This window comes from Bubalus kerabau, chromosome 22, assembly GCF_029407905.1.
Source record: "Bubalus kerabau isolate K-KA32 ecotype Philippines breed swamp buffalo chromosome 22, PCC_UOA_SB_1v2, whole genome shotgun sequence".
In the NCBI taxonomy this organism is placed as follows: domain Eukaryota; kingdom Metazoa; phylum Chordata; class Mammalia; order Artiodactyla; family Bovidae; genus Bubalus; species Bubalus kerabau.
In genome coordinates, this window is record NC_073645.1 from 2,268,949 (window position 1) to 2,284,749 (window position 15,801).

The following is a 15,801-nucleotide window of genomic DNA, read 5'->3' on the forward strand; positions in this document are numbered from 1 at the left end:
ACAAGTGCAATAATCCATGAAGACACAAACAATTCATTTAAATATCATTTTAGGCAGTTCTATTCAAAATATGGACACATAAAATGTACTATGTCACTGACGGATAGAAGAATATGGAATAAGATATTAAATTCCTTCATGAGACAGCTCCAAATTTAAAAAAATTAAATGACTTAAAATACTGTTTTTTCTTTACCATCCCTAATACAAAATATTTTTGAGTATCTATTGTATGCAGTGTAACTTAGGATTTTTTTTTCCCTCAAATCAATATTATACACCTAGTACTTATATAGGTACTAGGTGTATAATATAGATTTAAAAAAAAAACAGATCCTACTTCAACCAGTTTATAATCTAATTTGGGAGAGTGAAGGCTCACGGACAGATGGATATTTAAGGAACAACATGAAGGTTAAATGGAAAGAAAGAAGAGCAGCTGGGCCATATCTTAAAGCCTAGCACATTGATTCATATGCTCTTTTCTGCTTTCAAGGAAGCAAAAGATCATGGAAATGGCACAGTTGTAGTTGGTCAGTCCTAGGCTGGCATTCCACTCCTACCATAACTAACGCTATGACTGTGGGGAAGTAATTTACCTTCAGTTGGGAAGGAAATGACCACCACCAACTATGAAAGGAATAAATTCAATATAAAAGACTGTAAATTAGGACTGAAGAACCTAATTTAGTTAGGCAATCAGTTAGGGAATGTCTTTGAGAAAGTGACATTTCAGCTTGAATCTAAAGGGATGAGTAGAAGTTAGTTTTGGCAGAACTGATACTGTCAGGCACAGCAGCATAAGATGAGGTTGAAAGAGCAGGCAGAGGCCAGGCAGAAAACTGAGAACAATATACAATCATATTAAGGATTGGGGGCTTTATACCAAGTGTGTTGGGAGGGGTTTTAAGAAGTGGCATAATCTGATTTAAAAGATGGCTCTGACTATGTACTGAATGGATCAGAGATGGGAAAAAGGGGAAGCTACAAAATTAATTGCTACAGGCAATAATAGGGGCTTGGACCAGAGAACAGGGAGATAAAAGAGGATGAATTTGGGATATTGTGAAAACACTACTTATGACAGGATTGATGATGAATTACGTGTATAGAGGAAAGAGAAAAGTCACAAATATACATGATGAAAACAAGCAGCAGCTAATATTTACTCAATGTTTTATCATCTTAATAATCCTGTCAGGTAGGTGTTATTATGCTTCCCATTTTACAAACAAAGAATAAAAGTGACATGGTTCACTATGTGCTCACAGAACTAGTATAGTATGGTACTGGGATTCAGACCCTGGCAGTAGGCCTTCTACAGGTGTAGATACCAGTTACTGAGATGTGGGAATATACTAGATGATGTTGATCTGGAAAGTAGATACACCAAATCTGTGATCCCAGTGATATCAAAGAAAAATTTATTCAACATACAAGGCTAGAGCTTAAAAGAGGATGATACTAGAAATTAGAAAATCATTGTATATACTCTGTATTTGAAAACTGTGGGGATGGTGTGAACAATTTCATGGGAACACACGTAAACAAATATTGCATTCATCAAATCTAAGATGCTGTCAATGGTAAATCACATCCTTATGTATCAATAATTAAGCAGAAATGTTGCTGATTAATTTTAAGACACATCAATTACAAGGCACATCCAGATTTTAGAAATGTTAAAATGAAAAAGATGGGCATCTTAGCATCATTGCAATGAGTTTAGTGCTCTAACAGAGACAAACAAGAAAGAGGATGTGGTAGGGAAAAGAATCTAATACATGATTAGATTTCCTAAGAATTTCTTTCTTTCCTAAGAATCTGATACATGAGCTAAGTAACCAAGCCAAGTGCAAACTCAGGTCTCCTTCCAAGTTTTCTAGTCCCTTCCAGTGTAACTCGGTACTTTCCTTTTTGTTTTTGTTGTTTCTTCCCCACAGCTTGTGCTGTGCTTCTCTTCCTAACAGGAATTAACTAACAGAGTTAGCAACTTCTTTGGTCCCAGTATAGTTCAACGATAAAGTGGAAGATGTCAGTGATAGTGTTAAAAAAGCAAGGCTCTGAAGTTTAAGTCCAAGTACCATCACTTATTTGCCACATGATCTTGGGCAAAATCTCTTTTTCCCTCTCCAAGTGGCTTGAGGAATCAGTTCCCCAACCACGGATCAAACTTGGGGCCCCAAAAGTGGAAGCACAGAGTCCTTACCACTGGACCGCCAGGGAATTCCCCATAGCCTCATTTTATTTTATTTTTTTTTAATTTTATTTAATTTTATTTTTTTTTAATTTTATTTTTAAACTTTACATAATTGTATTAGTTTTGCCAAACATCGAAATGAATCCGCCACAGGTATACCCGTGCTCCCCATCCTGAACCCTCAATGACTGCTTTATTTAATGATTTTCTAATTTAGACTTTTAGGAGATTGCTTTTAAAAAGATTCATCACGTTGTGTTTTCTAAACATTAGTGTAAATGAATAAATGGAACTTCTTGGCCCTTATTTTAACTAGAAAACTAGTTAAGTGAAAAATGACAGTGTCTTATGAAACTGAAACAGAATCACACACATAGCTGGAGGAGGGGTGGAATGAGAGGCTGGGGTTAGCAGATGTAAGCTTTTAAATATAGAATGGATAAACAACAAGGCCCTACTATATACCACAGAGAACTATATTCAATATTCCTATGATAAACCATAATGGAAAAGAAAATATACATAAGAATGTGTGTGAGTGTACATGTATATATACATGTGTAACTGAAACACTTTGCTGCATAGCAGTAATTAACATTGTAAATCAACTATACTTTAATTTAAAAATAATTTTAAAAAGGAAAAAAAGTCTCTAATTGAGATTTTTAAAAACTGTTAATGGTTTGCATGTATATATTTTACAGAGTAATGCATATGTGAGTAAATCATACAAAATTAATTTTACTAACAAAAAACCCCAAACCATATTTTACTTGGAATAGCCTTGAATAGCATTCAAATTTCAAATGTTAGACTGTTCTTTCAAATCCCTTTAAAATAGTATAGAAAAATACTCATTATCACGTTCTTAAATTTTTGTGCCCTGATTCTACCTCCTGTTGGAAGTTAGAGCTAAGGATGAGAAAGATAAAATCTAATAAGAGAACTCCTGCAAAAGCCAGGTTCTTAAGTTGTCTATTTAAACCTGACATTATAGGAAAGCTCACTTATTATAGAAAAGAGGCAGCTGATGGTACATCAAACATTCTTAACAGTCACATCAATCATTAGTTACTACTAAAAATGACACAAGTGCTTTGGTGAGATATACACATCCTAGAATTTTTAGGAGGGTCTTGAGAGTCCCTTAGACTTCAAGGAGATCCAACCAGTCCATCCTAAAGGAGATCAGTCCTGAGTGTTCACTGGAAGGACTGATGCTAAAACTGCAGGCTCCAGGAGTTGGTGATGGACAGGGAGGCCTGGCATGTTGCAGTTCATGGGGTTGCAAAGAGTCGGACATGACTGAGCGACTGAACTGAACTGAACTGAAATTTCTAATGTTCTATCCCTTTATCAAAATATGTATCTGGTAGCTAACAAACACATGAAAAGATGTTCAACATCACTCATTATCAGAGAAATGCAAATCAAAACCACAATGGGGTACCATTTCATGCCAGTCAGAATGGCTGCTATCCAAAAGTCTACAAGCAATAAATGCTGGAGAGGGTGTGGAGAAAAGAAACCCTCATACTGTTGGTGGAAATGCAAACTAGTACAGCCACTATGGAGAATAGCGTGGAGATTCCTTAAAACACTGGGAATAGAACTGCCTTATGACCCAGCAATCCCACTACTGGGCATACACACCGAGGAAACCAGAATTGAAAGAGACACATGTACCCCAGTGTTCATTGCAGTACTGTTTATAATAGCCAGGACATGGAAGCAACCTAGATGTCCATCAGCAGATGAATGGATAAGAAAGCTGTGGTACATATACACAATGGAGTATTACTCAGCCATTAAAAAGAATACATTTGAATCAGTTCTAATGAGGTGGATGAAACTGGAGCCTATTATACAGAGTGAAGTAAGCCAGAAAGAAAAACACCAATACAATATACTAATGCATATATATGGAATTTAGAAAGATGGTAACGATAACCCTGTATGCAAAACAGCAAAAGAGATACAGATGTATAGAACAGTCTGTTGGACTCTGTGGGAGAGGGAGAGGGTGGGATGATATGGGAGAATGGTATTGAAACATGTATAATATCATATATGAATCAAATCACCAGTCCAGGTTTGATGCAGGATACAGGATGCTTGGGGCTGGGGCACTGGGATGACCCAGAGGGATGGTATGGGGAGAGATGTGGGAGGGGGATTCAGGATGGGGAACACGTGTACACCCGTGGTGGATTCATGTTGATGTATGGCAAAGCCAATACAATATCATAATTAACCTCCAATTGAAATAAATTTATATTAAAAAAATATGTATCTGGAAATATGCCCTGTTACACTGTTTGGAAATAAGTGACTGAATCTATGGTATATATGCACAGACAGAGTGACCAACAAAAAACACAATATATACCCTCCCCTGCCTGCAAAAAGACAGACTTCATATTTGAAAAAGGAAAAATTCTGAGATATCCTAGGGAGGTAAAAATATAAAACAAAATACTATAACTAGACATATCAAAACTGTACCTTTTTGCTCTAAGTCTATTCAGAAGCCAGTGTACTTTTAAACACAAAAAATCAAAGACTACTTATACGTCTCCCTTTTGATTTAATTTACTCAAAGTTTTCCAGAAACTGCCCTACCTGATTTATGCTTTCTCTACCATAACTGGAATTCTTATGTATCTACTTCAAGCATCACAGCCACATATGGAGTATTAAAAATAATTTAATGATTCTTATTTTAAAAAGAAATGCCAGGGTCAGTAATCGCTTCCTTTGCTCTTCTCTCCACTCTTTAAGAATTAATACTGAACTACTGTCTTGTGAATTACACAAGCTACTCAAGTCCATAAGATCCCCATAAGACCCAATGTATTCCATGCTGATCAAACGCAGATCTCAAAGACAAAGCATTCAGAATCATTCATTTTAATTATTGTGTGTGTGTGTACAAAAGCAAAACAAAGCAAAATAGTGCTTTGTAGGGAAAAATAAGATAAAGCAACGTATAAACTGTGAGACACCCATAAGGTTATTACCCAAATCAAACCACTATCACCCTGTTAGAATACCTCCATTATGACTTTGGCAGGAAAGCATGTCACTTGCAGTTGGAGGGAGTCTAAGTTGAGATTTATTTCCCTGGTGGTCCAGTGGTGAAGAATATGCTTTGCCATGCAGGGAACATGAGTTCAATCCCTGGTTGGGGAACTAAGATCCCATGTGTGGAGCAACTAAGCCCACATGCCTCAAGGAAAGATCCCAAATGACTTGAGCACCACAACTAAGACCTGATGCAGCCAAATAAATAAATGTTTAAAAAAAAAAAAAAAAAAGAATGAGAGGACTTCCCTGGTGGTCCAGTGGTTAAGGCTCTGTGCTTTCACTGCAAAGGGTATAGGTTCAAATCCTGGCCAGGGAACCAAGATCCCACATACTACAGAGCCAAGAAAAAAAGAATGAGATATATATGATGTATGTTGACATCAAACAATGTTGTGTGAAAATAAAACAGTTTTTGAGTGAAAAATATATGTGGCAGAAGTACGCCCAAGAGATCCCATAATACTATACATGCAGAGAAAATAAACTAGAAGAATACACACCAAGCTCTTAATAGTAGTTATCTCTAGGGGAGGGTTGTCACCTTTTATTCTTTTTACATTGTTCTAAATTTTTACAATACTTTTTCAACTTTTTTTTTAATTTTAAAGATAACTGCTTTACAATGTTCTGTTGCTTTCTGCCGTACAACATGAATCAGTCATAATTTTATATATATATATACATAAAATTTTACATATACATCCCCTCCCTCTTGAGCCTCCCCTCCCACTCCCCCTAATTTTTCAACTTTTCAGAGGAAAAAAATGCTGTTTTTCTCAGCTTCTTATGCATTTTAAGAGAGATTAAATGACACTTTTCTCCCCCACTACATATAAGCATCTTCTTTTTTTTTTTTAAGGTCACTTTAACTTATTTATTTTTGGTTGCCCTGGGTCTTCGGTGCTGTGCACCAGCTTTCTCTAATTGCAGTGAGGCAGGGCTACTCTGTTGAGATGCATGGGCTTCTCATTGCACTGGTTTTTCTTTTCATGGAGCACAGGCTCTAGGCACACAGGGTTCAGTAGTTGCACATGCGGGCTCAGTAGTTGTGGTGCATGGGTTTAGATGCCCTCTTCCTGGATCAGGGACCAAACCTGTGTCCCCTGCATTGTCAGGCAGATTCTTATTCACCGTGCCCCAAGGGAAGTCCTTCTGTCAACTTTTTTTAATTAAAAATTTTTACAAGACAAGGAAAGGCTGAGGAACTGTCACAGATTGAAGCGCGCGCGCGCGCACACACACACACATACACACAAAGGGGATACAACCACTAAATCTGGGATCCCAGATTGGATCCTTGGACAGGAAATGATCCCAGACTGGATCCTTGGACAGGAAAACAACAGTGAAAAACTGAATGGTAAAATCTGAATTAGGTCAGTAGCTTAGTTTACAATATTGTATCAATGTTCCTTTCCTTATTTTGATAACTGTACTATAATTAAAGTGAAAGTCGCTCAGTCGTGTCCAACTCTTTGCGACCCCATGGACTATACTGTCCATGGAATTCTCCAAGCCAGAATACTGGAGTGGGTAGCCTTTCCCTTCTCCAGGGGATCTTCCCAACCCAGGGTTCAAACTGGGGCCTCCTACATTGCAGGCAGATTCTTTACCAAATGAGCTATATCTATGGTTATGTAAATTGTAAGTAATAGGGGAAATTAAGTGAAGGATTTATGAGAACTTTCTGTACTAATTTGGCAAATTTTCTATATGACTAAATTATTTCAGAATAAAAAATAATGAAAAATATTTTTTACATATTCTAAAACTTAATTCACAATTTTCCTTCCCAAGCTTCCTTCTTTTTATGTGTTCCCTTTATTTATTAATGGAATTATTAGTCTCCTAGTCACCAGGCTCATTTTGACTCCCCTTTTTCTTGTTCACCTCATCAGACAAACAAAATAATATATTCTACCCCAATACCTATTTGTTGTTGTTGTGTAATCACTAAGTTGTGGCTGACTCTTTTGTGACCCCATGGACTATAGCCTGACAGCCTTCTCTGTCCGTGGGATTTCCCAGGCAAGAATACTGAAGTAGGTTGCCATTTCCTTCTCCAGGGGATCTTTCTGACCCAAGGATTGAACCCTGCTTGCCAGACAGATTCTTTACCACTGAGCCACCTAGGAAGCCCCCAGTAAACTATTACCTCAAAAACCTATTACAGTTCAACTATAATTGTTTCCCAATACTCTACAAATTACTTGCATAACAATCTTCTAAAAGCAGTTTGATTTATTTCATTTTTCTGTTTATAAAAGGTCAGTGGCTCCCTATTACTTATTAAAGACCAAATTCAACCAATGAAGGTCTTTTCATTTTCTAGTCCTAACCCTACTCTTTCAATAGGGCTCCCATTCACAAACATGTCCAATAATTCTCCAAAGAATGCCCTTGGGTTTTCTAAAAAACGTTCAGGAGATCTGTGAAGTCAAAAGTAATTTCATAATAAGACTAAAATATTTGTATTTTTCACTCTCAATTATCTCATGGGTATACAGTAGAATTTTCCAGGTTAAAGATAAGTAGTACCGTGATAGACTGAACGCATGAGATGTGAGAATTCAACTATCATTTATAAGCCTGACTATAATGAGGTCTGAACACGTATAAAACAGTGGCACTTTATTTTTGTTGTTGCTGTTTTGGAATATATAGTTGTTTTTAATAAAAATGTTATTTATGTTAATACATATTGTTCAGTTCAGTTCAGTCGCTCAGTCATGTCTGACTCTTCATAACCCCATGAACTGTAGCACACCAGGCCTCCCTGTCCGTCACCAACTCCCGAAGTTTACCCAAACTCATGTTCATTGAGTCGGTGATGCCATCCAACCATCTCATCTTCTGTTGTCCCCTTCTCCTCCTGCCTTCAATCTTTCCCAGCATCAGGGTCTTTTCAATTGAGTCAGCTCTTCACATCAGGTGGCCAAAGTATTGGAGTTTCAACTTCAACATCAGTCCTTTCAGTGAACACCCAGGACTGATTTCCTTAGGATGGACTGGTTGGATCTCCTTGCCATCCAAGGGACTCTCAAGAGTCTTCTCCAACACCACAGTTCAAAAGCATCAATTCTTCAGCGCTCAGCTTTATTTATGGTCCAATTCTCACATCCATACATGACCACTGGAAAAAGCATAGCCTTGACTAGATGGATCTTTGTTGGCAAAGTAATGTCTATGCTTTTTAATATGCTGTCTAGGTTGGTCATAACTTTCCTTCCAAGGAGTAAGCATCTTTTAATTTCATGGCTGCAATCACCATCTGCAGTGATTTTGGAGCCCCCAAAAATAAAGTCAGCCACTGTTTCCCCATCTATTCGTCATGAAGTGATGGGACCAGATGCCATGATCTTAGTTTTCTGAATGTTGAGCTTTAAGCCAACTTTTTCACTCTGCTTTTTCACTTTCATCAAGAGGCTCTTTAGTTCTTCTTCACTTTCTGCCATAAGGGTGATGTCATCTGTATATCTGAGGTTATTGATATTTCTCCTGGAAATCTTGATTCCAGCTTGTGCTTCCTCCAGGCCAGCGTTTCTCATGATGTACCCTGCATATAAGTTAAATAAGCAGGGTGACAGTATACAGTCTTGGCATACTCCTTTTCCTATTTGGAACCAGTCTGTTGTTCCATGTTCAGTTCTAACTGTATGAGTTTATTGATATTTTTAAATTGCTAAATATTTTTATATTTCTGTTTTAATTTCTCACGTGGTAAATACTAATAGATACAACCTATACAAACAAAAGCTCACTGAGGCACTCAATGCTTTTAATATAAGGGGCTCCTGAGACCAAAAATTTGAGAAGCATGTAGTCAGGTCTGGCCTGAGTACCTGGATGTTCGCTGAACATGGCTAAGTTTTCTGGCCTTCAAAATTTTCCCTCTCCTAAAACAACCTTCCATCTATCTCCCTATGCCCAAATTTTAGCCCTTCTTCTTAACAGTAACAGTGCTGTCTTCTCAATGGGCACTTTAAAAACAAGAGGTTTGGAGTCAGATCTGGCCTTACTACTGACCCTTAATAGCTATGTGACCTTGGGCAACTCCCTTAACCCCTTGCTCAAAGGCCTCATATGAGGACATCACTGGAAGAACTATGCTGCTGCTGCTGCTAAGTCGCTTCAGTCGTGTCCGACTCTGCGACTCCACCAGGCTCCCGGGTCCCTGGGATTCTCCAGGCAAGAACACTGGACTGAGCTGCCATTTCCTTTTCCAATGCATGAAAGTGATAAGTGAAAGTAAAGTCTCTCAGTCATGTCTGACTCTTCGCAACCCCATGGACTGCAGCCTACCAGGCTCCTCCGTCCATGGGATTTTCTGGGCAATAGTACTGGAGTGGGTTGCCACATTAGAATTAAATGAAAACATGTAAGTGAAGTAGCTTAATGCCTAGCATGTATAATAGAACCTCAAGAAATACTAATTTTCTCCTTCCTTCTCCTCTTCTACCAGAATATTATTTTAAAACTAGAAATTTTTTTGCATTTATTCATGATCTCCTCCACTATACTTAGCACAATGCCTTTCATATAATGTGCTTGATATTGTTTGAGTTAATACAGTTGAAGAAACAGTGTGATCAGAAGAGCATAAATCTCTCAAATTTCTATTTTTTTCAAAATGCAACTAACTAGATTCGACAACAGAATCAGAATCAATGCTCCCTTATGTAGAATGCATATAATAAAAAAATCTTAAAAACAGGTGTTAGAGAACAGTGCAGGTCACTTAAAAAGGCAGGGGCAGCCCTTTAAATAACATATAACAACATCTAGAAATGCATCTCTAAAGAATATTCATCATTAAGGTATCAAAAACATATGCTGCCATGACAACTATTTTCATTTACAGAATATATTATATTCTAGCAATTCTAAAGCCACACAAAATTTTTGTTAGACATTTTTTGTTGTGGTTCTTCTGATTTGGAAGACCTCAAAACTTTAAATATTCCATCCTTATTATTTATTTAAGATGCTGCTGACCTACTTTGAGAACATAGCTTTGGGCTGCCTTTCCAAGATGAGTTAGGGTTTTGTGCTGAGCTGACCTAGTCTCAAAGTTAAGCTGTCTGCCAGTCACCAGCGATCCTTGGTGGCAGAGATACTTACAGAGCTGCAGTCTGTGGCACCGACAGAGGTTTTTTTTCCTTACTTGTACCAACCTCAATTTAACCAGCTGAACTAAGCCTAGCAGGAATGAAGCACTTCCATATCCTTCCTAATGGGGTCATGATTCTGATTTTACATTCTCGTCCCAACTCCACTCCCAATGTTTTCAAGATTTCTTTTAATGGTATAAGATTATGATGTTAATAAAAAAAAATCCTCACAAGTCACTGGTCAGGCACATTTGCTGATGATTAAAACCAGGGCATGAAATTTGAGGAGAACTTATTTGTGGAGAAAAGTAACTTCATTAGATATAGCTTAAAAGATATATAAAAGAGGTCCTCTGGAACCTTACATGTCTCCAGGAAAATATATATAAGAGTAGCTACAGGCCTCAAGGGTCACCTCCGGAATGTGGCCATTAAAGTTTAGATCACTCAAGGGAGTCCTGGAAAGTTTCTCCTAGGACAGAAAGTGTGATCTAGAAAGGAACTGGTATAAAATATCTTGTCTGACACAAACTATTTTCTAGATAAAAAATAAACTCAAATGTGAAACATTAAGAAAGTTATAAGAGCTAGTAAATTCTGAACAGCCACATGAATCACCTCAGAGTTTTGTTTTCTTTTTTCATTCCACTTCTTTAAAATTGTGGCACATCACAATACTTGAACACAAATAATGCTTATTTGTTAAAAATGTGGATTGCTGGCGCACAAAAAAAGGTAATAGTTTTTCTTTTCCAATTTGCCAGTTACTAAACACAGCACTCAGGGCTGCTGCATTTTGTCCCATAGGCCATGTGCACCAACTCTAAGTGCCACCATTCACATAGATTTCAATGTGATTGGTGTTCCCTGGGGTTCTACAAAACTTCACTACAGAAAGCTGCATGTTTAAAAAATGGAAAGCATATCTTTTAAACCCAACTTAGGATATGATCTGTTTTGAATAAACAAATAACACTTTTGATGTAGAAGAAAAAGGTATAGTGTTTGACATCTGAGTGTACTACTAGCACTTACTTTAACTTCAACAATGTACCGAAAATGGAAAGAAAATAGCAAGCTTGGAATTCAAAAATTCAAAGTGAAGACAGTGACATTTTAGTGGAGGGAAAAGGAAAGTTTTTTTTTGATAAGCACTGCCAGGTCAACTTGGGGAAAAAATGTAGGGGGAAAAAAAAAGACTTGATCTCCTCCATTTCAAACTTATCAGAAAAAAGCCAACCAATTCTAAATAGGTCATAGATTTAAATATGGAAGGTAAAGTAGTAGTGCTTTAAAAAGAAAACATAGAATGTATTCATGGCCTTGGGGGAGACAGAGATTTCTTAAATAAGACACACAGAGCATTAACTATAAGAGAAAAAGAGAAAAACGTGAACTTGATTAAAATAAACAACATCTATCTGTTCACAGAAAAGACACATTAAAAGTGTGAAAAGGTAAACCATGAAATAAAAGATACTTGTAATACATATATCTGACAAAAGGCTTGAATCCAGAATATGTTTAAAAAAATATATTCCTACAGATCAATTTTTCAAAGACAGACAAATAAGCACGTTACAAAAGAGAGTATCCAACTGGCCGACATGCACCAGCTTCATTTGTCATCGAGGAAATGCAAATTAAAACCAAAATGCTATGTCACTATAACCCTCCAAGGATGGTGAAACTATAAGAAAAGTACAAATGATAGCAAAGATGTGAAGCAACTGGAACTCTCACATGCCGCTAGTAAAAGTCTGACAGTGACCATTAAAAGTGAACACAGGAATATACCATGATCCAGAATTCTACTGCTAGTTACACAGAGAGAAATCATATAATGTAAAAGATGATCACCAAATAATGAGACTATATATATAGCTGTAAGTCTATATATGAAAAGAACTCGCTATAGTTAACACACTGTGTATACATATATTTTGTGTGTCTATCTTTCAGTTTCATTTCTGGTGGCTTTTTAAATTGAAAACTGAAAGACATAGTTTCAACTTTTGTCTTCTTTGAGACAAAGTAAGCTTAAAACAAACTAATGTTATAATTAAACAGAGACTATGCAATAAATTGGACAAGGCAATGGCACACCACTCCAGTACTCTTGCCTGGAAAATCCCATGGATAGAGGAGCCTGGTGGGCTGCAGTCCATGGGGTCGCTAAGAGTCGGACACGACTGAGAGACTTCACTTTCACTTTTCACTTTCATGCATTGGAGAAGGAAATGGCAACCCACTCCAGTGTTCTTGCCTGGAGAACCCCAGGGACAGGGCAGCCTGGTGGGCTGCCGTCTGTGGGGTCGCACAGAGTCGGACACGACTGAAGCGACTTAGCAGCAGTAGCAGCAGCATGCAATAAATATCAAAGTGGTGAATGTATACCCCAAAATAGTCCATGTCAATGAAGCAGTTTTCTATTCCAATCTGACACTCAAATTAAAAAAAAAATTAATTAGGGTATTTAAATTTCAAAAAAGATACAAGATACAGCAATGAAAGGCAGATTACAAGATACTGTTCCTGTATTATGACTAGCACTATAAAAGCACTATGAGTCCACAAAAACATGTACTTAATGAATTTATACAGCCTTACATGGCTAAGCACCTCTACTGTAGTTTAGATTTGTACATCCAACCAGACACAAAGAAAAGTACTGAGAGGCCTGAAACTGAATTTTAAATTGGCACAGATGGCATGCTTATAACATCCCTACAATATGCTAAGTGTTCTCCATAAAACCAACCTAGACACAGTCCCTGCCTCGAGGGGACTTAAAATCTAAAAGTAGATGAGGCAGCCTAATTCAAAGAGAGTAAACAAACAAAAGGAAACAAAGAAGGAAATGTAAGAGAAGAGAAGCCTCATTAATCTCTCAGCTCTCAGAAGGGTAAGAGCCCAATCTGAACAGTGGAGAAGGAAAGCTGACAAGTCAGAGTTTCCTTATTTACCATCATCCTTAATATGACAGGATGCAGTAAATATTCTCCAACAAATTGTGCTGACCAGACTGAAAATGCTTTGTTGTTCTCTAGTCTCAACATTCAGAAGGTCTCAATCTCCATAATAGATAAAATATATACCCCAATGGGTATGCGTAAAAGACATTAGCAGCCCATGCACAGGAACTGATTAACAGTCCAAAATCTAAATTACTGAACCCAAAGCATATGAAAGTGTTATTTTAAAAATCCTGGCTCAACAGGCAATTAATTAATGTGACACAACCATCTTTATCTCAAAATTCCTAAAACAAGACAGCAATTCTTACTGGATTGCATTTTTGATGTTGTCTCTAAAGGGATATATGAGCTATATTTGGTTTGTCTGTAAATAAACAATTCATGGGCTTACAGTTCAGACTCTGATCTCCTTATCCAGTTGACGAGAGCTATTTCAATAAGGAGATGTCAAACAATTCTCAGAAATGTCTCTGAATACAGAACCTCTCTAAGCCCTTGAATTTAAAAGAAAAGAAAAAAAAGTATTTTAGACCATGAAGATTCCTTTTGGAAGACTTCAAAATGCTGACGACATCCAATTAATTAAGTTAGAGGAACCAAATTCATTTCAATAAAAAGGTCCTGGCTGCTTCACTGTCTCTTTGGATCAGGTATCTCTGGCAAAGACTGTCTATTAAAAATGATGATATCACAGCCAAATCCCACACAAAAAGATGATGAAGAAAGAAATGACACTATTGACTTTGCTGCATCAAAGTTATATTTATTGAGTCTGAACTATAAAGAGCACAATTTAGAATAAATGTTGGAGGTCATTTAGGGACATTATCTAGCCAGTGTCTCAGTCAGATCTGTAACCACTTTCCCCCAGTGCTCTCTACAGTACCACAATATGATGACTTTCAATTTCCCAAAATGTTATTTTGCCTCTAGTTTAAAACATGACTTCCTTTTAAAGAAAAGACTCAATAATCTCCCTTTACACATAATATTTCCCTGGTAGCTCAGCTGGTAAAGAATCTGCCTGCAGTGAGAAGACCTCAGTTCAATTCCTGGGTCAGGAAGATCCACTGGAGTAGGGATAGGCTACCCACTCCAGTATTCTTGGGCTTCCCTGGTGGCTCACCTGGTAAAGAATCCACCTGCAATGTGGGAGACCTGGGTTAGATCCCTGATCCCCTGAAGAAGGGAATGGCTACCCACTCCAGTATTCTAGTCTAAAGAATTCCATAGACAGCGGAGCCTTGCAGGCTCCAGTCCACAGGGTCGCACAAGTGGGACACGACTGAGCGACTTTCACTTCATACATAATATTTTCTCAGGAAGATCTCCTGGAGAAGGGAATGGCAACCCACTCCAGCATTCTCAACTGGGAAATCCCACGGACAGAGGAACCTGGCAGGCTACAGTCCATTGGGGTCCCAAGAATCGGACACAATTTAGTGACTAAACCACCATCATACGTAATATTTCCACCATAGGACTTACATAAATAAAAATATATCTTGACAAATTCAAGGTATCCCAGTAAACACTGTGTTTGAGTCCACCTTATGAAGATTATGGTAAAAATGCACTTATTCCAGTAACTTGAACTCTAAACCTTGGGATCACCATGATTCCTTCCTTCCTGCACACCCCATCCCCCTCTACACTAACCAGTACCAGGTTGTTCAGATTCCCCTTTAGTCCAAATCCTCCCAATGAAAGGTCCCAGGAGGAGGCCCATCATGTAGAAAAACTGAGGTCCAAAGGGCAGAAGACTCTGAGAAAAGTCAGAGAGACATTTCAGAATAACAAGCCAAAGGTCTGAACCAGGGAGACACTATTAAAGAATATGGGATCAGACTGGGCAGTAGACCAAAGAGTCTCTAGAGACTCTAAGACCCAGAGCCTGAGTTGTGACTAGAAGGGCCAAGCACAGGGAGGTGTGGTGGGTCAGACCAACTCAAAAAGGCCGGGTGGTACAATCATCCTACAACTCTTCTCATATATCCCTCTTTCCAAATGTCCTCTGCCATCAGGCTAGCTCAGACCTTCCTGGACCTCACTTGAACAAGTGCAATAAGGTCGTAACTAACCTATTTCTCTACCAACACTCTGTGGTCAAAGTATCTTAAAGTACCCTGTCAAACCTTTTCAATGTTTTTCATTAGCCTTAATAGAAGATTTATAAATCCTTAAAATGACTTTGAGGATCTGTCCCCTCTCTAGCCCCACATGTGCAACCACTTTCCCCCAACCATTCTCTGTATCAGTCATAATGACTTTCACTTCCCCAAAATGCTGTCTTGTCTCTAGTTTCAAACATGATTTCTTTTTAGACAGAATACTCTTAATCACAACCCACCCCCCTCCCCACACACACACAATCACTTTCTCGCATCTTAAATATCATTTCCTTAAGGGGGCTTTCCCTGAACCC

The 15,801-nt window shown here is 37.9% G+C and overlaps 1 protein-coding gene across 5 annotated transcripts in view; it reads right to left on the bottom strand.

Annotated features, from left to right (window-relative positions):
• Positions 1 to 15,801, bottom strand: part of UBE2D1 (ubiquitin conjugating enzyme E2 D1) — a 37,445-nt gene that overhangs the window by 10,713 nt on the left and 10,931 nt on the right. The gene's annotated exons all lie outside the window — the stretch shown is intronic.